A 24,637-nucleotide genomic window follows, 5' to 3' on the forward strand; every position below is an offset into this window, starting at 1 on the left:
TGGGAAGCAGTCAAAGTGAGCAGCAACATTTAAATACTAGTCATACTATGAGCCTTCAGCTGTTAACCCTCGAAAATCAAATCAGCAAAGAAAAAAGGGGGTACTGTGTTGCGGCAGGCCAACTCTTTAAATGCTTGCTTACTAGAAAACTGAGGAAGTACCATTGGGTCAATGCACTGATAGTAATTTAATCATTAGTAAAGATGCTATACAAATTAGACCGGAAATAGATAGTTAACCTGGCTCAATAGCTGCATGCAAGAGTCTGTGTAAATGTGACCCTGCTTTTTTTAACCCTCACCTGCACCAATCATTGATTCAGGAGCCATATAGGAACACTTTTTCAAAACATTGCAATTTACATTGGATGCTTTGAATTCCCTATCAAAAAAGATGGATACCCAAGTAGATCTCCTTAACATCATGGCACAAGCAGTATCAGGGATCGATCAGAAGCTGGCCGAACTAAATAATTTAATAGCGTGAGCAGAAACTCAGTCAGCTTCACTTTACACAGAGTACACTTGCGGCCAATTGATTACTAAACGAGCGGCAATATCGGAAGTTTTGACCACTTTAATTGATGATATAAAAGTAAATGTGGCCATTTCCGGTTGTAGCAAATGTTTATTACGTTTGCGCAAGATACGGCAAAAACGCCTGAAAGTGATGGTAGTGCAAATAAGAATGCAGGCTCAGGAAATAACAGTCAAGTGACAGACCTATTAGATAAGACCAATAAGGTTGGTATTGAAGAAGCCACTGAACAGATGTGCCCACCTGTCGATCCCCAAACAACTGGTCCACCATACACAATGACAAAAAAGCAGAGGAAAAAACAGCACAAAGCCAGAAATAAAACAAAAACAAGTGTAGTAAATACTCCTGGTTTAAGGAATACAGGGACAACGACTGAGAAAAAAAACATAAGGCCATTATCGAACTTGGATAAGCATGGATTCAGGTATGCAAAGAAACACTGGAAAGGAAGAAATCTTATTCCCTTTTTGATAAAAAACGAAAGGTTCTTAAAATAGTCCTCATTTTGAAGGGAGCAAAACATCAAAAATAACACATACAACAGTCACAGTGACATCCAGTCCATATGCGAAGCCTGGTATGTTAAATCAAAACCAATTCATATGAAACATTCTTGGTCCTCTCAAATGACGATGGATAATAAAGCAAATAGTCCCTCAGTTTAGCCAGCCACAGCTCATCTCCCACTGAGTGTCACACCAAAGGAGACATTAAACAACCCTGGACAAGGGAGTCTAAAGGTGTGTTAAACTAGATTACATAAAACCAACAAAATAATCCTGCTGAGGACCACAATATGACAAAGTCAAAAGATCCAATAGGCAGGCAACCATCACCCTTGCTCCTATAGATGAATTTGGTCACACAATTGTTACACCAAAATACCACTCTAGGCAGAACCACAACATTCTTAATCTCGGAAATGTTTTAGGAACCTTTTATGGCAATCTCATATATTGAAAAAATCCCTACAGATGATTTTGAATACATTACATTTCAACCCAAGTCAGAGGGTAATACCCAAGAACCTAAACTGGTGACCCAGGCTTCGAACCACGTAGCTGCAAAAGTGCTACAAGAAAAGGAGCCCTTCTTTAAACTGGGGAATTAACCTCCTACCCTTTAACCTCCTACCCAAGTGCATTTGAGCTTCTGAAAGAGTTGTAAACATCAATCACAATAAACAAGTATATTCAGTACTTAAAAATCCCATTGGCAAAACAGCCCCTTTAATTCATGCCGTGCACCCCCAGTTAGGAATACAGAGTGTAACCCAACTTAATTGTGGCTGGCTAAGAGCAGCCTTACACAATGCCTCTTGTCCCTGACAAGCAAAATCACAGAATCTTCAGGAAAAACAAGTAGATTATGTACAGGAAACTATAAAGTTATGTTCATGGAACGTTAATGGTGTGAAAGACAAAAAGCATAATACAAATATAAATGCTTTCTTTACAAATGCCCATATTATATTATTACAGGGAACTTGGGCCACCGAGCCATTTGTGATGGAAGGATTTACTTGCTACTTTATACCAGCTATTAAAATAATGAGATACGGCTGTCCAAGGAGGTGCTTTTTGACTTTCGTAGCTCTTGGCGTAAAGACTGAACATGAGCAGGCAATACCAGATGACAATAACATCTTCGTAGTAAAATTGAGCAATTGGCACAAAAAACACCAGAAGCTCATTTATTCTAATTATTATTTATATACATCCGGACTCAAAAGCAAGGAAGTCTATGCACCTTAAACTAACAACAATGTTATCAGAATAGTTCAAGAAGGATTATCTTTGGAAATTATCATATCAAGGGATTTTAATATGAATTTGCTGTGGCCATTTAACTGAAAGGAAAACAAAATACAACAAGATGACATATGGTCAATCCCTAATAATACAGTATCTCTGACAGTAATGGACCAAGGGGAGTGCATTTACTCAAAGACCATGAATCCCTCGGTCTAAGGATATTGAACAGATGGTACCAACAAATAAATTCCACCTGCATGGACGTATCAGGCTGCAGGTTTGCAATTAAGAATTGACTTAACACCAGTAAATGTATCTTTATTTCAATTAATAACCTCATTTCAGATTAATAAAACGGGTGAAAATGACCATGGTCAACCAATTATCCATTTGTTTAAAAGGTACTGATATGCAGTCTGGTATTGTCAAGTATATTATAGTGGATTACTATGCCTGTTGTTGGTACGTAGGCCAGGGCTATTCGTTTTTTAGTTTGGTAAGCAAAGTTGCTATTTGTTGCATTATCTATGCTTAGTGTCCAACGTAAGTACCATCAAAAAGAATAATCCCTTCCGGGAGAGATCAAGTATGGTGGGCTGCCTAATTGGATCCATGGAATTTACACATTTCGAGTCCCATGTCAAACGAAGATGAACAAATAGAACAAAGAGAAACTGAATAGACTGAGAATCAAATAGAATGGGCATAAGCTACTGTGTCTCGCAACACTGTCATTGCTGATGCTGAAAGAAAATTGATTCCTGAAAAAGACAAAGAAAAAGAAACAAGGGAATCAGCGAAGTGAATTCTTGAATCAAATTAAATAGACAGTGTTTCTGGAAAAAGTGTAAGAAAAGGTGATGAATGACCTATAGGAGTTACGAAAGTGAAATATACTTTTAATTTTCCAGCAACTGTCATCGAAATACATAGCCAATCTGAACAAAGCGATACTGAAGGAGAAGAAAGCGCTGTACGCAGAATTAAGAGAGCACAAGAGAGCTGCTGCAATGAACGATTGGGAAAAATAATTCATCATGTTTTGTTCTAAAGACAACCCGTCATATGAGCCACTCTAAATGAACTGTGCTTAAGAAAAGGGATGCAGAAAAAGAGAGAGGAGATTTGAAAATAAGGTTGTCTTGATCAGATTTGAAAATAAGGTCATTGTGATCTGGATTTGAAGCTGTCGTGACCTGGATCTGAAGCTCAGTTGACGCTCAGAAAGTGTATAGGGTACACAAATCTTGCTCAACAATTTCTTTTTGATTTCTGAGAAAATGGATAAAACTAAGACTGGCAATCAAAATCTATGTTTAATTAGGTGTAGTTGTTTTAACGCTTGCTTTATATGTGTTCCTATAATATTGTTTGTTTGGGTAATACTAATTATAATAGTGCCTTATTTTATGTGTCCTGTTACTTTTAATTCTACGAATTATTATGCAATACAATAATTGACGTAAAGAAAAATCTTGGAGAAGATCCAGAGACTAATACTAAATAACCAACATGGAATAACTTACACCAAGATTATTCTATTAATGACTTTTTGGTGACTAAATTCCTTTACGAGGATGCAGATACTATGGATGCAAGAGATTGTTATGTCTCCATGCAACATGTCAGAAGGGGTGACATATCATCAACTACCTTTAACATATGGAATTTTGTACCAACAAGTCTTTTCTGTGGCAAAGAGCAGTTTCAACATTTTAGCTCTAATTATGATTTAGTCTTTTCAGAAGTTCCTATCAAGAAGACAATGAATATAGTGAATGACCACTTGGCCCTCAGTGTGAACCTAATAGCCCCAAATGGGAGGTCGAAGAGAAATGGCAATAAATTACCATGGCTTCAGGATGTTGAATTGGGAAGGAAGAATGGTTATGACGTTCGCTGGGAATGTAGGGATCCTAGGAAACTGAGAATTGAAATTGTTGTAAAGGCATTAGACCCCATTTTAAAATGTCTAGGTGACAGTCCTTTGCATGATGAGGTTCTAACTGCTTTTAATAGCATTGCGGGAACTGTGAGAAATATTATTTTTAAGGAATATAAAGGCTCACCTAAAGCTAAGAAAGGCTGGTTCGATAAAAAATGTACACAATGTTAGAAAACTTAAAAACTGCCTTACAGTGCGAGGTGAGACACGTTTCTAAGATAAGGGCATGAAGGAAAATGTACAACGAAGCAAGGAAACATAGGATTTCTGAACCGAAGGATAAGGCCTGGAAGGATCTCAGCGCAGCTGCTGAATCCAACGATAGTTCGAAATTCTGGGCAGCAGTAAATGCACCTTTCCTTGCAAATAAAAATGAGGTACCAGCCATTGAGGAGGCAATAAGTGAAGAGACCTGGATCAACTTTTTTCTGGTGCATATGCTAATCAGCAGTCCAATGAGGGTACCCTGGGGAGGCAAGAATAATTGAATTCTGATAAACATTTTATTCCCATTAACTTAGATATCTCATTAAAGGACGTTAATGCCGCAGTCGTTTCTAGTAAGTGTGGTAAGGCGGCTGGTCCTGACGGGATTCCAATTGACCTATATAAGTCAAACTTGGAGGTGTGGGGTCCAATTCTAACTAAGGTATCACAGGGATTGTGTGAGAAAGGATTCATTACAACTTGGTCCAAATCCATTATCGTCCCCATCTTCAAAAAGGGTGATAGGGACAATCCTGCCTGCTATCGTCCGATATCCCTGCTGGACTCTTTGATGAAGGTGGCAGGCAGGATCATCCTGGATCATTTACAGGGATGGACCGATAAAAATGGCGTTTTAAGTGAAGTTCAATACGGTTTTAGGGCTGGTTTAGGCACAAACGAGCAGATTTTGAAACTAAGTATTTTAATTGGCAAATATTCTAAGGCAAAATCTGGGCAGTTTTATTTGGCCTTTGTGGACCTCTCCGCGGCCTTTGATTGTGTAGTTCATGAAAAGCTATGGGGGGTCCTGGCGGAACTAAAAGTTGATCCCGTTTTAATACAATTTGTAAGATATTTTAATACCGTGGCCACTGCAAAGGTCCGTTATAGAACCATGGGTGAGTGCACTGCCCTGTTTAAAATAGAACAAGGTGTAAGGCAGGGCTGTGTGTTGGCACCACTCCTGTTCTCTCTATACACGAACGCCTTGGAACAGGAGTTGGTAACACACACCAGGGATCCGCTACATGTAAACTCCTACCCGATTGCATCACTCCTTTACGCCCATGATGCTGTTCTTATGGCCCGTACCCAAGTTGGTTTACAGAGGGCCCTTTCTTTCTATTCTACTTTCATGGAGCTATCTGGGTGTGCTCTTTGACAGGACAGGTTCCTGGGCACCGGTGGTCAAGACCAGGTATTTATTATATTTAAAGACTATAGAGGCTCTTTTAAATTTTTCTAAAAAACTGGGGAAAAGCCCTTTATATAATATGCTAAAGATATATCGCGCAAGATGCGTAAGCATAGCTCTTTATGGGGCGGGAATCTGGGGATTCCAAGATTGTACGAAAATCAAGCACGTGGAAAATGCCTTTTTAAGGTCCCTCTTAAGTGTTCCCAAAAGTACATCAGTTTTTAATTGCCATTCTGAGTTAGGAGTCGTACACATTTCTGACTTGATCAGGGCCCAACCAGTTCTTTTATGGTACAGAATTTGGACCACAGAGAGTGCTGCTCTTAATAGGGACATAATGAGGGATAATCAAATAAACAACGAGGACAGGCCCATGGAGTTGAAGAGATGGGATCTAGTTAGCATCCCATGTCACCCGTGAATGTAGCTATATCAGCTGGGCACAAACAGTCTTTGTTTAAAAACCCCTCACACAACAACCTAGTTGGTGTCATGCTTCATCATCGGGGTCCAACCAGGCAGCCGAGTGTCGCCTGGTTGTGCTTCAACGCCTGGCTGCAGCGGAGCGGAAGTAGTATTTGTGTACATGGGCGCTGTCGCCATCAATTCAGGCCTCGATGGACAGGAGAGGTGGTGCGCATCACTGGTCCAATAGTCTATGTTGGAACAGAGGTTAATGGTTACTAAGACTGTTCCACGGTATGTTATCATTAAGCCCACTCTGGTGGGTGGACAGACGGTAGACCCACCGCTGTTCCTTGTTAAGTAGCTTCTCATGGACATTGGCAATGTTTGGGTCAATGCTTTCGATCACAACCCAACGCATGTCGTTTGTGGTGTGGCCCATTTCCAGGAAGTGATTAGTGAGTTTAGTGATGTTTTTCTTACACCGGATAGTGCTACGGTACTCACATGTACGGGTCTTGATTTTCCTGCTGGTCATGCCAATGTACCACAAATCGCACGGGCAAGTGATGCGATAGATCAAATGGGTGCTGTTGCAGTTGGTGTGAAGGCGCATTTCCCATTGTTTCCCTGGTTCGAGGGACAGGGTTTTGGTGGTGGTCGTGAGATGGCAGACACTGCAATCTCCACATGCGTAATGGCCTGTGACATTGGGAAGACCCCACGTGGCTCTTCTTTTTGCCACTCACTTATACTGGTCCTGAAGAAAGTCCCGTCCAGACTCTACAGGGACTGAAACATGTAGACCGCGACCTAAAGTCAACTGAGTAATCAATTTTTTTTACTACTAGTTGCAACACATAGTTTTTAATCGACACCCTGGGCCGCCACGGATAAATAATAAGGCAAGGATCCCCAGAGGTGTATTTTAACATTCACCTTCATCCACTTCACACTATCGCAAGACACCCGCTCCGCTGTAGCCAGGCATTGAAGCACAACCAGGCGGCACTCGGCTGCCTGGTTGGACCCCGATGATGAAGCATGACACCAACTAGGTTGGTGTGTGAGGGGTTTTTAAACAAAGACTGTTTGTGCCCAGCTGATATAGCTACATTCACGGGTGACATGAGATACTAACTAGATCCCATCTCTTCAACTCAGTGGGCCAGTCCTCGTTGTTTATTTAATTATACCTCAGGGGTAAGGACTCGCCCCTTCAAACCCTTGCTCTCCATTTTTGGTTACTCCACATAATGAGGGATGCCATGAAACTAGATAATAATTTCAAAAGAGGGGGGTGATGGACAGAGTATCTGAGTTAATCAGAACACTCCTACTCAGTCAACAGATCAGGGCTTGATCCATCACCGTTTTTTAGCTCACTGCACCATCCCAGTTCAGAACCTGGCTATATGCAAATTAGTCTGTCCCTGGCCCAGTGCATCATGGGAACAGGGCAGACCAAACTTCCAAGCCAATTCTTCACTGGAAAGGAAACAAGCTTCCGGGGACCGGTTTCTGGCATTACAGCCGTCTTCGGCCCGGCTTGCTTGAATCCTGATGGTGCAGTGAGCAAGGGACTCACGTCTGAGCATACCCTTCCACACTTGTGGTGGCCAAAATAATTTCAAAAGGGGGTGGTGATGGACAGAGTATCTGAGTTAATCAGAACACTCCTACCCAGTCAACAGATCAGGGCTTGATCCATCACCGTTTTTTAGCTCACTGCACCATCCCAGTTCAGAACCTGGCTATATGCAAATTAGTCTGTCCCTGGCCCAGTGCATCATGGGAACAGGGCAGACCAAACTACCAAGCCAATTCTTCACTGGAAAGGAAACAAGCTTCCGGGGACCGGTTTCTGGCATTACAGCCGTCTTCGGCCCGGCTTGCTTGAATCCTGATGGTGCAGTGAGCAAGGGACTCACGTCTGAGCATACCCTTCCACACTTGTGGTGGCCAAAATAATTTCAAAAGGGGGTGGTGATGGACAGAGTATCTGAGTTAATCAGAACACTCCTACCCAGTCAACAGATCAGGGCTTGATCCATCACCGTTTTTTAGCTCACTGCACCATCCCAGTTCAGAACCTGGCTATATGCAAATTAGTCTGTCCCTGGCCCAGTGCATCATGGGAACAGGGCAGACCAAACTACCAAGCCAATTCTTCACTGGAAAGGAAACAAGCTTCCGGGGACCGGTTTCTGGCATTACAGCCGTCTTCGGCCCGGCTTGCTTGAATCCTGATGGTGCAGTGAGCAAGGGACTCACGTCTGAGCATACCCTTCCACACTTGTGGTGGCCAAAATAATTTCAAAAGGTGGTGGTGATGGACAGAGTATCTGAGTTAATCAGAACACTCCTACCCAGTCAACAGATCAGGGCTTGATCCATCACCGTTTTTTAGCTCACTGCACCATCCCAGTTCAGAACCTGGCTATATGCAAATTAGTCTGTCCCTGGCCCAGTGCATCATGGGAACAGGGCAGACCAAACTACCAAGCCAATTCTTCACTGGAAAGGAAACAAGCTTCCGGGGACCGGTTTCTGGCATTACAGCTGTCTTCGGCCCGGCTTGCTTGAATCCTGATGGTGCAGTGAGCAAGGGACTCACGTCTGAGCATACCCTTCCACACTTGTGGTGGCCAAAATAATTTCAAAAGGGGGTGGTGATGGACAGAGTATCTGAGTTAATCAGAACACTCCTACCCAGTCAACAGATCAGGGCTTGATCCATCACCGTTTTTTAGCTCACTGCACCATCCCAGTTCAGAACCTGGCTATATGCAAATTAGTCTGTCACTGGCCCAGTGCATCATGGGAACAGGGCAGACCAAACTACCAAGCCAATTCTTCACTGGAAAGGAAACAAGCTTCCGGGGACCGGTTTCTGGCATTACAGCCGTCTTCAGCCCGGCTTGCTTGAATCCTGATGGTGCAGTGAGCAAGGGACTCACGTCTGAGCATACCCTTCCACACTTGTGGTGGCCAAAATAATTTCAAAAGGGGGTGGTGATGGACAGAGTATCTGAGTTAATCAGAACACTCCTACCCAGTCAACAGATCAGGGCTTGATCCATCACCGTTTTTTAGCTCACTGCACCATCCCAGTTCAGAACCTGGCTATATGCAAATTAGTCTGTCCCTGGCCCAGTGCATCATGGGAACAGGGCAGACCAAACTACCAAGCCAATTCTTCACTGGAAAGGAAACAAGCTTCCGGGGACCGGTTTCTGGCATTACAGCCGTCTTCGGCCCGGCTTGCTTGAATCCTGATGGTGCAGTGAGCAAGGGACTCACGTCTGAGCATACCCTTCCACACTTGTGGTGGCCAAAATAATTTCAAAAGGGGGTGGTGATGGACAGAGTATCTGAGTTAATCAGAACACTCCTACCCAGTCAACAGATCAGATTTGATCCATCACCATTTTTTAGCTCACTGCATCATCCCAGTTCAGAACCTGGCTATATGCAAATTAGTCTGTCCCTGGCCCAGTGCATCATGGGAACAGGGCAGACCAAACTACCAAGCCAATTCTTCACTGGAAAGGAAACAAGCTTCCGGGGACCGGTTTCTGGCATTACAGCCGTCTTCGGCCCGGCTTGCTTGAATCCTGATGGATGAATGTGTGACATTGATCCACATTCTGTCCATCATTGTTGTTTTTGCAGTAACCGCTCTAAGTGTACTGGGGATGCTCAGACGTGAGTCCCAGGCACTCCACACTACTGGAAGCAAGCTAGCCAGGCTGATGAGAGGTGTTACCTCGAAACCGGGCCGGTCCTCGGATGCTTGTTTCCGTTCTGGGAAGGACATGGCTTTTGTAGTTCGGACTGGACTGTTCCCATGGGGCACAGGGTCAGCGCTGATTTGCATATCGCCATTGTCTAACCCAGGGTGGTGTGGAGTGGAAAAACGATGGATTTGGGCCCAGATCTTTTGACTGGGGTGAATGTGTGACATTGATCCACATTCTGTCCATCATTGTTGTTTTTGCAGTAACCGCTCTAAGTGTACTGGGGATGCTCAGACGTGAGTCCCAGGCACTCCACACCACTGGAAGCAAGCTAGCCGGGCTGACGAGAGGTGTTACCTCGAAACCGGGCCGGTCCTCGGATGCTTGTTTCCGTTCTGGGAAGGACATGGCTTTTGTAGTTCGGACTGGACTGTTCCCATGGGGCACAGGGTCAGCGCTGATTTGCATATCGCCATTGTCTAACCCAGGGTGGTGTGGAGTGGAAAAACGATGGATTTGGGCCCAGATCTTTTGACTGGGGTGAATGTGTGACATTGATCCACATTCTGTCCATCATTGTTGTTTTTGCAGTAACCGCTCTAAGTGTACTGGGGATGCTCAGACGTGAGTCCCAGGCACTCCACACCACTGGAAGCAAGCTAGCCGGGCTGACGAGAGGTGTTACCTCGAAACCGGGCCGGTCCTCGGATGCTTGTTTCCGTTCTGGGAAGGACATGGCTTTTGTAGTTCGGACTGGACTGTTCCCATGGGGCACAGGGTCAGCGCTGATTTGCATATCGCCATTGTCTAACCCAGGGTGGTGTGGAGTGGAAAAACGATGGATTTGGGCCCAGATCTTTTGACTGGGGTGAATATGTGACATTGATCCACATTCTGTCCATCATTGTTGTTTTTGCAGTAACCGCTCTAAGTGTACTGGGGATGCTCAGACGTGAGTCCCAGGCACTCCACAGCACTGGAAGCAAGCTAGCCGGGCTGATGAGAGGTGTTACCTCGAAACCGGTCCGGTCCTCGGATGCTTGTTTCCGTTCTGGGAAGGACGTGGCTTTTGTAGTTCGGACTAGACTGTTCCCATGGGGCACAGGGTCAGCGCTGATTTGCATATCGCCATTGTCTAACCCAGGGTGGTGTGGAGTGGAAAAACTATGGATTTGGGCCCAGATCTTTTGACTGGGGTGAATGTGTGACATTGATCCACATTCTGTCCATCATTGTTGTTTTTGCAGTAACCGCTCTAAGTGTACTGGGGATGCTCAGACGTGAGTCCCAGGCACTCCACACCACTGGAAGCAAGCTTGCCGGGCTGATGAGAGGTGTTACCTCGAAACCGGGCCGGTCCTCGGATGCCTATTTCCGTTCTGGGAAGGACATGGCTTTTGTAGTTCGGACTGGACTGTTCCCATGGGGCACAGGGTCAGCGCTGATTTGCATATCGCCATTGTCTAACCCAGGGTGGTGTGGAGTGGAAAAACGATGGATTTGGGCCCAGATCTTTTGACTGGGGTGAATGTGTGACATTGATCCACATTCTGTCCATCATTGTTGTTTTTGCAGTAACCGCTCTAAGTGTACTGGGGATGCTCAGACGTGAGTCCCAGGCACTCCACACCACTGGAAGCAAGCTAGCCGGGCTGATGAGAGGTGTTACCTCGAAACCGGGCCGGTCCTCGGATGCTTGTTTCCGTTCTGGGAAGGACATGGCTTTTGTAGTTCGGACTGGACTGTTCCCATGGGGCACAGGGTCAGCGCTGATTTGCATATCGCCATTGTCTAACCCAGGGTGGTGTGGAGTGGAAAAACGATGGATTTGGGCCCAGATCTTTTGACTGGTGTGATTGTGTGACATTGATCCACATTCTGTCCATCATTGTTGTTTTTGCATGAAACTAGATAATGCCTGCAAAATCCAATGGCTGAAATATGTGGAGTATTTTATGCAGGCCATTGGACATCCAGAATATTTTAACTTCCCCAACAGCCTGAATGCGATTAAACGCAAGGAGTTTAAAGGAGTCATTATGACCCACCTAGAAGAAAACAGATTAGGACTTGTCATGAATAAACCTACGATGATCCATCACCAATTAATAATAACTACGTGTAACATCCAACCTTGCCTGCATTATGTTTTGAACAGATACAATAGATTTCTCCTGACCTGATTTAGATTTGGGATTTTCTATCATATAACTTCGTACCCAAACATTACTGTTAGTTTTTATTATATTGGCTCTATGGTGGGATTTTTAAAGAGTGTAATAAGGACTAGAAAAGCTACTAATCAGTGAATCCGGGGAAGAGCCTATTCGAAAGCATTATATGTTTATAATCTCTTTTACGAATCTGTAGGCATAATTAATTGGATCGTCATATATAGTTGTCTTTTAATGTGATTTTGATGATGAACTCTTTTTCCTGCATGTATGCTTTTATGATTTTACTACTTGAAATCGAATAAAGCTTGTTTTGACTTTACTAGTGAATAGTGCAAAGAATTCGGAATACATTGGAGATTTCTTCCATACTACTAAGTCTATTGAAGTGGAAGAGGTGTGGCGCCGCGGCCAGGGCGACTGACTCCGGAATCTGGGGATCACGGTTCGATCCCCGGCTCCGGCGGCAGGTTAGCCCAGCACCATGTGACTCTGGGCAATAGCTTGCTTAATCTTCCCGACGGCCCCCAGCGCCTAGAGACCCTTAGGGGTGATTGTGCGCTTTACAAATGTGGATTATTATTATTATTGATACTATATATGGGCATTGAAATAATTTGCCTTGTAGCTTATGCAGTGTAGAAATAGAATGTATAAATACTGTAGAAGATAGGTGACAAGAGTTTAAGAGAAAAGTAGCGGAAAAAAGACATACATACCTCCATGAACTCATAGGGAGGGTGATTACAAGAAAGGTGAGACAAATGCTGAAAATGCTGCAGTAACTCTAGATTGGCATCACAAAGGGAAGCTTTGCTTACTGAGAAAAAAGACTGAATATACCACAATTATTTCATTGGTTCTAGTGAATGTGAAAATACATTCCTAATCACAATTGTATGAGGATTAAGAGGTGTTACTGATCCAGTTTACACTGGAGTTTATTATGTGTGTGACAAAAATGCTTATTATAGAGGTCCACAACATTGGTATGGATGTTGCTATGTGGGCACAGTATTTTAAAAAAACATGGAAAAGAAACTAAAACAGAATAAAAGAGGATGGGTGATATTTTTGGTGCATTAAAACCCTATTTGAGGTGATGTTGAATCCTCAGATGATTAGAAAATTATCTACAGTGGTTGATCGTTTATCAATGGATACTCCTGGTGGGTTTTTGATTGGTTGACACCAAAATGGTTGCCAAGGGATCCATGGTTTTGCAGATTAGGCTTGCTCTTGCTGTATTATTGGCAAAAGAGGGCAGAGTCTGTAGTATGCTGAAAATTCAACTATGTTGCACTTATATCCCTGACAAAAGCAGAGTCCTGGAGGGATATATAAATAACATTACACATTTGCATAATGATTTAATAGAATTAAAGGTTGAAGGTGCATGGGAGAAACTTGGATAGGGTTTTTCCACGATAGGGAATTGTTTTTCAGTGCTAAGTAACAGCTTGTTAGGATGAGTACTAACACCAATAATTGTTATTGCTTCTGGCATATTAATAGAAATATTGATATATAATTGCTGTAAATGTAAAACAAAAGACATAAACCAAAGAGCAAGAAAAAGGAAAAGAAATTAAATAGAGTTAGAAGATAAAAAGGGTGCTTACTATGAAGTATTGAGAGATCTAGAGAGTGTAATACTAAAACAAATGAGAACAAGTGTATTCTGAAAATAATCAGATCATAATCAGATTATGTAGCTTGTGTGATGCCTTTAGTCTCCATCAGATAAGGGATTGGTGGAGCATGATTTTTGGTGAATAATCATGTTTGATCAAGTCTGCTCATAAGTGTGTTAATAATAAACATAATTAACAGTGTGAAAATTATTAACGTGAAATTTTCAAAAGTACAACCTGAAAATATGTGAGAAAGACACAACACATTTAGTAAACAGGAGTTGCAATGAATAAATGTGCAGAAAGCATGGAAAATATGAGATTTGTATGGAACAAAAATGATACGACAGAGAAAGTTGGTAAATGTGCTAAGCAAAACTTATAAGTAGAATTTTTAAAAAAATTATAATGAACATGCTTAGAGTAAAATATTTCATGATTATGATTTCTTCTTTGTAACAAGTAATCCATTAAGTAAGAACTCACATTTTGAAATTGGGTTTTGCTTGTGAGTCTAATCAGAATAATGAATCCTTAATTGTTGTTTCCTTATGTATTGTCTTCATTTTCTTCAACATTAATGTATGTGTTTTATTTTTCAGAAAAACGACAATTTATGCTTTTCCTATGAAGGCCTCAAACCCTGCTAGAGGTATTATTCCTTTGTTAACTAGGCCTCAAAATTTTGATTTTGTCCTCCGTTATTTCTAAAAATGCTGATGTATTTGTTTGTTATGCACAGCATATCACTACAATTTCCTTTCTACAGTTAGAGTATTTCGTTCTATGAATAATTATGTTGACTATGTTGTAACCTGATGTGGAAGCGAGCGTGAGGCCATGAAGAAGTTTCAAGTTCCTTTCCTGTTTCTGTTGTTGGTGAAGTTCTGGATGACATAGCTTGAAGAACAATAACTTCATAAACTTAACCACTGGAATTGTGTAAAACTGTAAAAAATGAAACATTTAGAGGTTGGACTGTGAACATTTTGGGGTATAATTATTTCCGTGTGAAAATAATTTGTCAGTAGCTGTTTCAATGAGAAGAGAGACTTTTGCTGCTGTGTTCTCTGTGTTCTACTCCGGCTGGCTATAATCCTTGCACAAAATGGGCGTGACATGCTGTCAGTCTAATCATGATTTTTTTTTTAACAAGATCTATCCTGATTACCTTGCACTTCATCGGCTGGTGAAGGTGCTCAAGCTATACCTTTTCGGCTGAAGGGTTAGCCATTTCTGACTAATGTACCTGTGTATTATTTCATTGATCCTAGATTTGTATGAATCTTGAATTGATTATTAATATTGCAAAGTATCATTTGTTTCTGTTCATTGTTATAATGGTGTTATATTAAATGAGTATACAATTTACACCACATCTGCTGGATCACGGGTGACATAAGTGAACTTAGTCCAATGCACCAGTGCTTAGTTTGAAGGACAGGTTATTTTAGCACTGCAGAATCCCACCCAATATATCAATGATACGTTATCAATGCGCCTGGGTCAATAACATGGAGTAGTCATTAGTCAAACAATCATTCATTCATTTACATACTCAATATCACTAGAAAAGGAATATGTATTGAGCATATTTATTGAAAAAGGCTGGGATCTAGAGCGCATAATATTGGTAACATTACAGAAGATAGTAAAAAGCAGTTGAGCTTTTCAATAAAAGTGAAAACATGGAGAAATCGTAGCATCACAATTTATAGCCCTTATAACCTCAATGTGGTATCTCTAAGTGCTATGCTAGTTCTAGCAGATAATCTATAATATGCATGAGTATATAAACAAGTGTCATATGCGCAATCAAATATAAAAGGGAACTAGACACATTTTTTCATTTTTGCAGCTGGATAAAAAAAGAAAAATATAAAGGCAACACTTGTAATCAGTCCTATTTAAAACGTTCTCTACTAAAAAAAAAAATGTACAGTTACTTTTTTCAGTGGGATTCAATCTGGTCACCTTTTTTTCTTTCTGTTGATGATATGGAAGTGAGCTCACCACTGAGTTTGGGGGCTAAACATTATTTGCGATGGTTACACGGTGGAGCAACTTGAACAACATCTGCTAGATTAGAAAACACATCACATTTTGCTATGTTGCTGGAGCAGACAAAGCAAATCCTTGCTGTCGATGGCATCCAATAAAGAAGAGATATCTTGTGTCCTTACTCTGGCGAGAGTATGTTTTTAACGCTGGTGGTGGACTACTGTTCGGTGATTTTGATGACCCCTCAACTTCTGCATGCAGTGCAACAGATTAGGGCAACCTATTTATTTAAAACAGTTCCTTTGCTTGTGAAACTAGAATCACATTTATGGCACTGCTTCTCTATAGATAAATGTATTTCACATTGCTTACTTAAAAAAACAATATTGTCCAACAGAGCGCCCAAGTCAGTAAGAAATCCATTCTTTAAAATTTGTTCACTCTCAGATGAAAAATAAGCTCTTTGCAGGAAAAAAAAAACTTTTTTGCTTGCCAATTGAACCTGGAAGTAGGTCTTAACAAGTTTTTTTCAATTTGTTCATGTGCATAATCTATCAAATCTGACATCACTAAAGAGTAAATCAAATCAGCGTTCCTTCAGTGCCGCTAAGTTCCTTTTACAAGTGAACAATTTACTAACATCAACTCAGCCACCCTAGAAAAATAACGGTCGTCTCGGGGCAGGGAACCTTGAAGCAAAGATCTTGCCAACCGCCGTTTGAACTGTGTGCTAATTCCTTATTATTGTCAAATAAAAAATCCTCTTTGTGATACCCCACGGTGCACCCACACACAGAGCACTTGATGCACTATTGTTTTTTTTAGACCACCGCCTTTTTTCAATGTAATGCCATTTTAACCATGAATTATTTCTAACCCATAATGTTTTCTTAGAAAAACATTTTATTAAAATTGCAATGATTTTAAATAATCTACAAATAAAACACTTACTTACTGCCATTGGCGATAGTGTTTATAATTGGACATTTCTCAGGACCCAATGCTTTTTTAATTCATTGATAGCCACAATTTGGAAACCAGTACATTTCTTTGTAATTTAAACCATGAAAACTTGAACGATCATTTTCAAAGGCAGCATAAACAAACATATCAATCAATAATTTGTTGCACAGAACAAGATGTTCTATGGAACAGCTCTTTCAGGGAATCAATGTCCATTCCGTAGTAGTAGAACAACAGTCAGCATTGTTAGCGACGTGATAAAAAGTAACACTAATGTAGTGATCAATATATAGGTATGTGGCGGCATCAGGTACTTGTCAAAAAAACAATGATATGCAAGAAGAAATCGATGGTGTAGAGTGACTATGAACTGTAATGAAAAGTCCTTTGTTTAGAATTCAGATTTATTTTTATAAAATGTTGTTACGCAAAAAGGCATCACCAATATCAATGTGGACTCATGTTGAGGTTCATGGTAGGCCTAAACAGTAGCTGAGAGCGTAGAATTGCTGATACTGCAGCAGCAGGTTTTGCTGTGGAATCTGCTAGGTGGTGTAAAGCTAGAGACACAGCTGGCTCTACAGTCCCTGGATTGGTACTCAGGATACCAGCATCACTGTACTCTTCCTAGAGTATTTTCCCCAGAGTATCAATAGATTGTACTCTGAAGGCAGTTTGGTCTCAAAAGGCGGTCTGTTTAAACAGAATTGGATACATGATGCTTTTAATGTGACTGATGGACTCCTTTATGCTTATCTTTGAATAAGGCAGTGGAATTAGAATTACAGTCCATGTGCCTTCTAACCCAAGAACTGGATAGGGTGATCTGTAAGATAACTCGAATACTTGTTGATCAGGATCCTTTCTCAAACTTTGATAAGATACCCAGCAGCAGCTTTTGAAACCTTAACTTCAGAGGTGGCAGATTTGCTGTGATTCGTATTAGATAGTTTAGTTCTGACTTCTTGAATGTTTTGCAACAGAGTTTGTTCAGTTTCTGCGTCAGTCACCCTTGCTTCTGCCACATTCCCTGGTTGATCCAGAACATGAAGGTACTCCAGAGAGTACATCATTAGAAGTGCATCCATCTATTTTTCCTCTAGGAAAATTATTTAATGCTGTCTGGATTTCGCACAGATTATATAACCAACTCAGTTGTGCGTTCAATACCCCAGCAGTCAAGACTTGTTGAACACATCAAAGCTCCCTCATCTAACCAATTGCTTACTACTTGAAATAGGTTGATGAACTTCAAATAAATACCCAGAGCAGACATACCATCCATGTAAGCCTTTGGAGCGAAAGCAGGATTATTGCCTGAATGTAAAAGAGTTAAAACTGCTCCAGAGGATTGATACTTTTTGACCAATTCAATTCAATTCAATTCAGTTTATTAAAGTTTTGGAACTCCAATGAGGTCCACTTAAAAAGATACATACAAATTAATACATAAAGTGCAATAAAACCATGTGACAAGGCAGTCCGAATAAAAAAAAATTCAACATATATCAATTTCAAGGAGTAAAATTTGGAATTTAGCAGCCAACAATGAGGAAACCGTGCATATCCTAAATTGTGCAAATAACAATTAGGAAGCAACCGGGAAAACATATAGCAATTTCAAGGAGTAAAGTTTGAAATTAGCAGCCAACAATGAGTGGACAGGGCATATCCTGAATTGTGCAAATAACAATTAGAAAGCAACCGGATCATGTGCAAATTTACAATTAAAATTAAACATTAAATATGCAAAAGCCTTCAAAATGGCAGACAGAACAATGCAAAATACATTCGTAACTAAGAGAGTATATTACGACTACATAGTGGGGCAACGGCTCGGAAATTATATCCCATTTGAAAAATATACAATTAAAATATGTACATAAATACCTTGAAAAAGTTGAGCAATTTTACACAAACTGCTTCATTATTGGGACTAAAACAAAAATTGCGAGCTGAAGCTACATCCTTAATAACATTTTGTAAAAACATCGGCCTAAGCCAGCAACGACGATTAAAGGCCAGTGCTGAACAAACAAACAAAACATGGTCCAGGTTCTGAATGCTCAGTTCACAAAAATTAAAATTGTTTCCAGATTTTTAATTCTGGGAACAGTGCGCTGTTAAATCATTTAGAGGTAGGAGATTTAATCTATATAAGGAGAACCAGTGTCTTGTTCCATGATCTAAGTTCGAAGTTAAATATTTCTGAGAGGTTCTCAGGGAAATTGTCCTTGCTATTATCTTCAATCTCTCTTTAGAATTACAGAACTTAATATCTCTAATAAAACTGATTTTACCACTTAAGTTTTTTTATAAAGGATTTTAATTCTAAGGAAATCACAGATTCTTCCTGAACACAACAGAATTTTGGTGCCAGAAAGAAGTCTTGATAAAAGGAGTATTTCCCCCGTACCAATAAAGATTTCCTTACACAAGAAACCTCTGTGTGAATAAATTTCACTATTTTTTAATTGGTATCCCCAACATAAAACTCTGGAAATGCCTTAAATATATGTGCTTATCAATCCAAATTCTGATCTAATAGTAGCTGAAGGAACTAACGTATTAAATATTACACAATTTACGTAACATTTGTCTTTCTTTCCTCTCTAAAAAACTCCAATCCTTTCCCGGGATTGATTCAGTAAGATAGAGTAAGTTTGATGGAATTTTTGCTTTAAAAACCACCAGCAGATGTAAAAAATGATGCCTTCTACCCATTGTACTATACAAAATGAACAGACCATTAGCGTGGGACATAGCTTTGCAGTTATTTCTTCGTATTGCTCACTATTATTTTCCCTAGATATAAATATGAATCAACCACCTCCAACTTTTTAAGATCAATATGCCAATTAAATGTACTTGATTTTATACTTCTGACACCTTTCATGATTACAATTTTACTTTTGGAAACATTGATCTTCAAAAAATGAACCATCGTATAATTCTGTAATGATGACAAATTTTTGTTTAACCCCCTATAGGAGTAAGAACCATCACTACTATATTGTCTGCATAAAGGAGAAATGCAAAAGAACGGCTGCCTATCTTTGGTTTGAGAATGTAATGCGATAATTAAGGACAACAGGGGAGCAGGCAATCCTATATTATGTAGTTTCCTCCATCGAAGCGGCCGGTCTACCTTGTCATTGGCCATTGAAAAATCTATGAAGGCCATGTAAACATTTGAACTATGAGTTAAGTATATTTCTCCTCTATTAATTTCAATATGGTGATATCATCCAGAGTGGAATGATTTTGTCTAAAACCTGCTTGTTCCATTGGGAGGACCTTATTCTCCATGACCCATTATGTGAGCTGATTGAGGATACTGCATGCAAATATTTTCCCCACTGCATCTACTTAAGCTATTTGCCTGTATTTACCCGGATAAGTTCTAGGGCTCCTTTTGTGTAGGGGAATTAAAATACGTCCAGACCACAACAGCAATGTCTTCCCCTGAGAATAACAGAAGTTAAACAGAGGGACTAAAAACGTGGCTTACAAGAGTGGTTCCTTTTTAATTACCGTTATCGGAATTTCATCCGGACCCATTGCTCCTGAGGATCTCATTTTCTTCATAAATCCAACTATGTCACTCACTGAGTGTACTCAGTTGGATGTATGAGTTTCCAAGGGGTCAGGGGCAGCGGGGATAAAACTGGGAGAGTTAGAATTTGCTGTGTAGAGCTCTACCAAGTGGATTTTCCAATCCTCTTCTTTAACAGGAATGGGGAGAGATTTTACTCTTATGCCGCAGCTGTCTGCAATTACTTCCCAAAATGTTTTGGAGTAGTTTATGGAGGCTGCATCTTTTAACTGCACCCATGCACCGTCTTCCTTTATTTGCTTCAGAGAGTGCTTTTCCTCTGCCTTTATCTCTTTAATAAGTTGATTAAATCACTACGTTCATTGGAAAAGTTCAGCAACTGGGTCCTCACCAATTTATTGATTTCCCTATTTAAAATAAGCATTGGATTAAAATGAGATCTGTGTTTAGTTGGAACACGCGATGATTTACTTAATGCAGCCAAAAAACCTATATAACGGGGAAAAACTTTCAAAACATGAATTTGAGACGAATCATGTTCGGACATAACTAGATGGTTCTGATCTTTAATCAGAGCTGTGCAATTCGTTTTTACTTTAACTGTCGCTTGAGCGTTCCAGTGAATGTTACCATTATGTACATTAAACCCTACAGTACTGCCTTTAAAATTCCACAGGCCTATCTTAGCACAGGTATAATTGAATTTAAAACAGATCAACATATGATCGCTAAAATCAGTTCCCAAAACTTCCATGAGATTACAAAATAAATCAGAGGAAACAATTAGATAATCTATGTTAGAATTCCCTGTTGGGGCCTTATGAGTATAGTTTGCAGCAATATAGTTTTCTAACCTCCAGTTAGCAATTATAAGATCTAAGTGTCTCAGACCTTCAATTAATATGTCACCACATTAATCTGTCCTATTTTTATTCAGAAATTGGGCCGTGGGGATTTTAGGTATTCATTTATTTATTTCAGTATTGGAGAATACCCTGATACTATGTGAGGAGACTTTAGCATTCATACACCTACTAGCATTAGAGACTTACAATATTCCCTTTCCAGAATAGAGGAAAAAAAACAAATAGGTATTTTAATAGGTGAGCATAGGCTGCAGCAGGAGGAAGATAAACAAGTATTTAAATGATCCTGGGAATCCTTAAGATTTAACTTAATAGACTGAACAAAGTTAGAATCATGAAAAAATTATTTGTAAGACCAATTACATTTGTACTAAGCAGAATAGCGATACTTTTCAACCATCTAAGCATGTCAGCATTTCTTTGTGGCCCAAAGCCATAAAACTCTGGAGCCTGATTCAATAGAAACCAATATAACATATTAATAGTTACATCTGTGATTAGCACTGACATTCTAAAAGGAAAGTTTACTTTGAAAGGGCATTCACAATGGAATGAATAGAATGGGAAGTCTGCACAGGTCTTACAAAAATAAAATGTGTCATCTATTGACAAAGAATATTGCACAACTACACACTTTTTCCTCTAGTTTGTTTAATTGAGTGCTACCTTAGACACTAGTTTTGTGCTTCATCTTTGACACTGCATATTTTATGCCAGTATGTGCACTTGCATTAATCCCCTGAGCTGATGTGATTAAATGTAGCGTATTTATTCAAAGTGCATGTTTCTCTTTCACTCTTAGTTCGAAAACCATTAGAGTGTTATCTGACTTGAGGGTGTAGGACTGATACAAAAATTAACCTCCTTTTAAAATTATTTTTATCACAGGTACAATTTCTGTGGCAATCTTGTTTTGAGATCAGGTAACCTGCTGATTCCTCAAAAAGGTTTGATCTGCAGCAAAGAAAAGTTTTCCACACTGTTTCCTTGATTGTGTATTTCTTTACTTTTGTGGACCATCATTCGTGGCATAGACCTACGGAAGCTTGTCTCTGAATGACAGCCACCTTCCCCCGAATTTCTATTCTTTTATTGAGCTCCCTTCTGAATGTGTTTAGGCTCTAATGCATGCAATATACAATGTAAGCTGTAAAGGTCATTTAGACTGAATCCTGCACTGCTCTAGTGTGGGAACTGCAGAATCAGCTAAACATATTGAAAGTAATAGGGATTGGGTATTGTTGTGCAAGGTCCGACACCTACAAAACTTTAGTGTGTGTGTGTGTGTGTAGCGCTTTGAGGTTGCTAGCCCCAAAGGTTTTGTGCAAACACTAGTCAACCCCAGGCTGTACGGTCATTCACAGAGAACAGTTGTGTAGTAGTTATATGGGTAAAAATGTAGCAGATACTAATGAAGTGTAATGATTTATTAATATTAACCTAAAAACTTTGCAAAATAAACTTACTGCTTGTACTACTTGAGATGAGATCCAAAGTTTGTATCAAACATCGTTTAAAATAAGAAATGTGCATCACTACAGAATTATTTGTGGGGGAGTGAAACTTTCTTTCAGCTGTGCAAATGTGATTAGAACCAGAATGGAACTTTTGTAAGACCTTTTTGTGACTTATGTTCAAGTAGCCGAAAAGTTTTAAGAGAAAAATACTTTTTTCTGTTTTGTCTTAAACTTGTTTGTTTCCAGACTATGTGAGATGTAAATGTTGGATTTAGATCTTTCTGTGGGTTATTCATTAATTATTTTGCAAACAAATCAGGAGTCTTACTAGACCATAAATTATTTTGCATAGGAATCTAAAAATAATGAAGACTATTTGAACAAGGAAAGCGGTTATTTAATTGCTACGTTATCGCATTGGACATGTCCAGGGTTATTTTAAATGCACATTTTCCATTAGGTTCATTTCTAATCCTGTGTTGTGAGTGTGCATGCATGTCTACATGCATGTCTAAATTTATAGAGTCCAATCCTATTTTATAGGGTCTGAAAGATGTACTAAAACCAGAAAAAAGAGGAGTGATGATTATATAACTGCAAGGCAATATAATGCCTTGATAGTGTAGCTAATTTAAAATAGCTTTTATATCATGTTTAGCTTCTACCTTCAGAAGATTTTAATCCTGCACTTGGGGCTCACTCCTTAAGGGAAAGACATGTGAAAGTGTATAATCTATCCCACCCGCTTAATTTCTTCACATGACTGAAGGTTATTTTAAAAGTCCACTTACTTGAATGTTTTTTACCTGAGTTCTTCAGGCACTAAGAAGGAAAAATGACAATAATATTACCTCCTCAGTTTGATGTGAATCTCTTTGTTAAGACTGGAGGCCTTGTAAAACAATTATGTCAAAAATATCAGAAAAATGTAGCCAGAATGTTGCCTTAATCTTGTGTGGTATGCACACTTCAATCTGTATATTGTTTAGGTAAATTTACCACTATATGTTATTTCAAGATTCTAGTGAACTGTCATCACCTCTGCTGTGCTTGCCTGGAGTACTATTCATGGATTAAATATTACATGTATTGTATGTGTGTACATATTGTGTAGGTCCAGTAGGAAGTATTTCTAAAAAATTTAATTTCTATGACCTATTGATTGTCACCTATAGTCTGACAATACTTAATTCAGTAAGTGTGTTACATGTAGAAGTGTATAAAATGTGTATGTTAGCACACTGTCATAAATCCCAGCCAGCATGTGAAATGTGACAGGTAAATCTCTACTGACATTATGGGATGTATGGGGCAATCGACCACCAAACTATGGGGCCAATTAGGATGGCGTACGGAAACGGGTGCCGTCCGCCATGGACGTGGCAAAAATACTCCTGACCGCTCCACGGATAAACCGCCGGTGCGATTAGGATAATAATGTGAAGAAACTCCGACCGCGGCGGACGGATCACAACAAACACCGTCCGCGGCGGACGGAGCACACCAAAGACCGCCGCAAGCGGACGGCACTAAAGAAACACCCTCCGCCGCGGACGAACATGACCGCGGGAACAGGCACAGCCGCCGCAATACCTGCGGAGGCTCCGGACTCGCGATTAGGATAACGCCGCCAGTCCAACGGAACTCACATCCTTCCTCGACCGCAGCAGAAACAATGCATCGACAAACGGTCAATGACTGCGGAAGGACCACACGAACACCATCCCTTCTGTCAAACCGATTACAAAATGGCTGACGGAAGTAAATACAAAACACACCAAACAGGACACCCACCCACCTGAAACACCCACCCACAGAAACTACACGCCACAATGACACCCCCCAAGCACCGAAAAATGCACCCAAGTCAACACACCCACACAACACCTGACTGACAACAACCATTGGGACACAACCACCACACAGAGTATAAAATGGATCCCTCCCACAACCACAATCCTTTGCATCACAGCATAGCTGCAAGCAAGAGGCTGAATACCACGAACAGCAGACACACAAAAACACACATACAACCTGCAATCAAACACACCCACCACACAAACACCCACCACACCATCCCTACACACCACACACCTGCACATCCCACCCCACCCCACCAACACCTTCCACATCACACACCATGGCACCCAAGAAAAATCCCAAGTTCACAGACAGTGAGTTGAAGTTCATGGTGGGT

Source organism: Lissotriton helveticus, chromosome 8, assembly GCF_964261635.1.
Source record: "Lissotriton helveticus chromosome 8, aLisHel1.1, whole genome shotgun sequence".
NCBI lineage: Eukaryota > Metazoa > Chordata > Amphibia > Caudata > Salamandridae > Lissotriton > Lissotriton helveticus.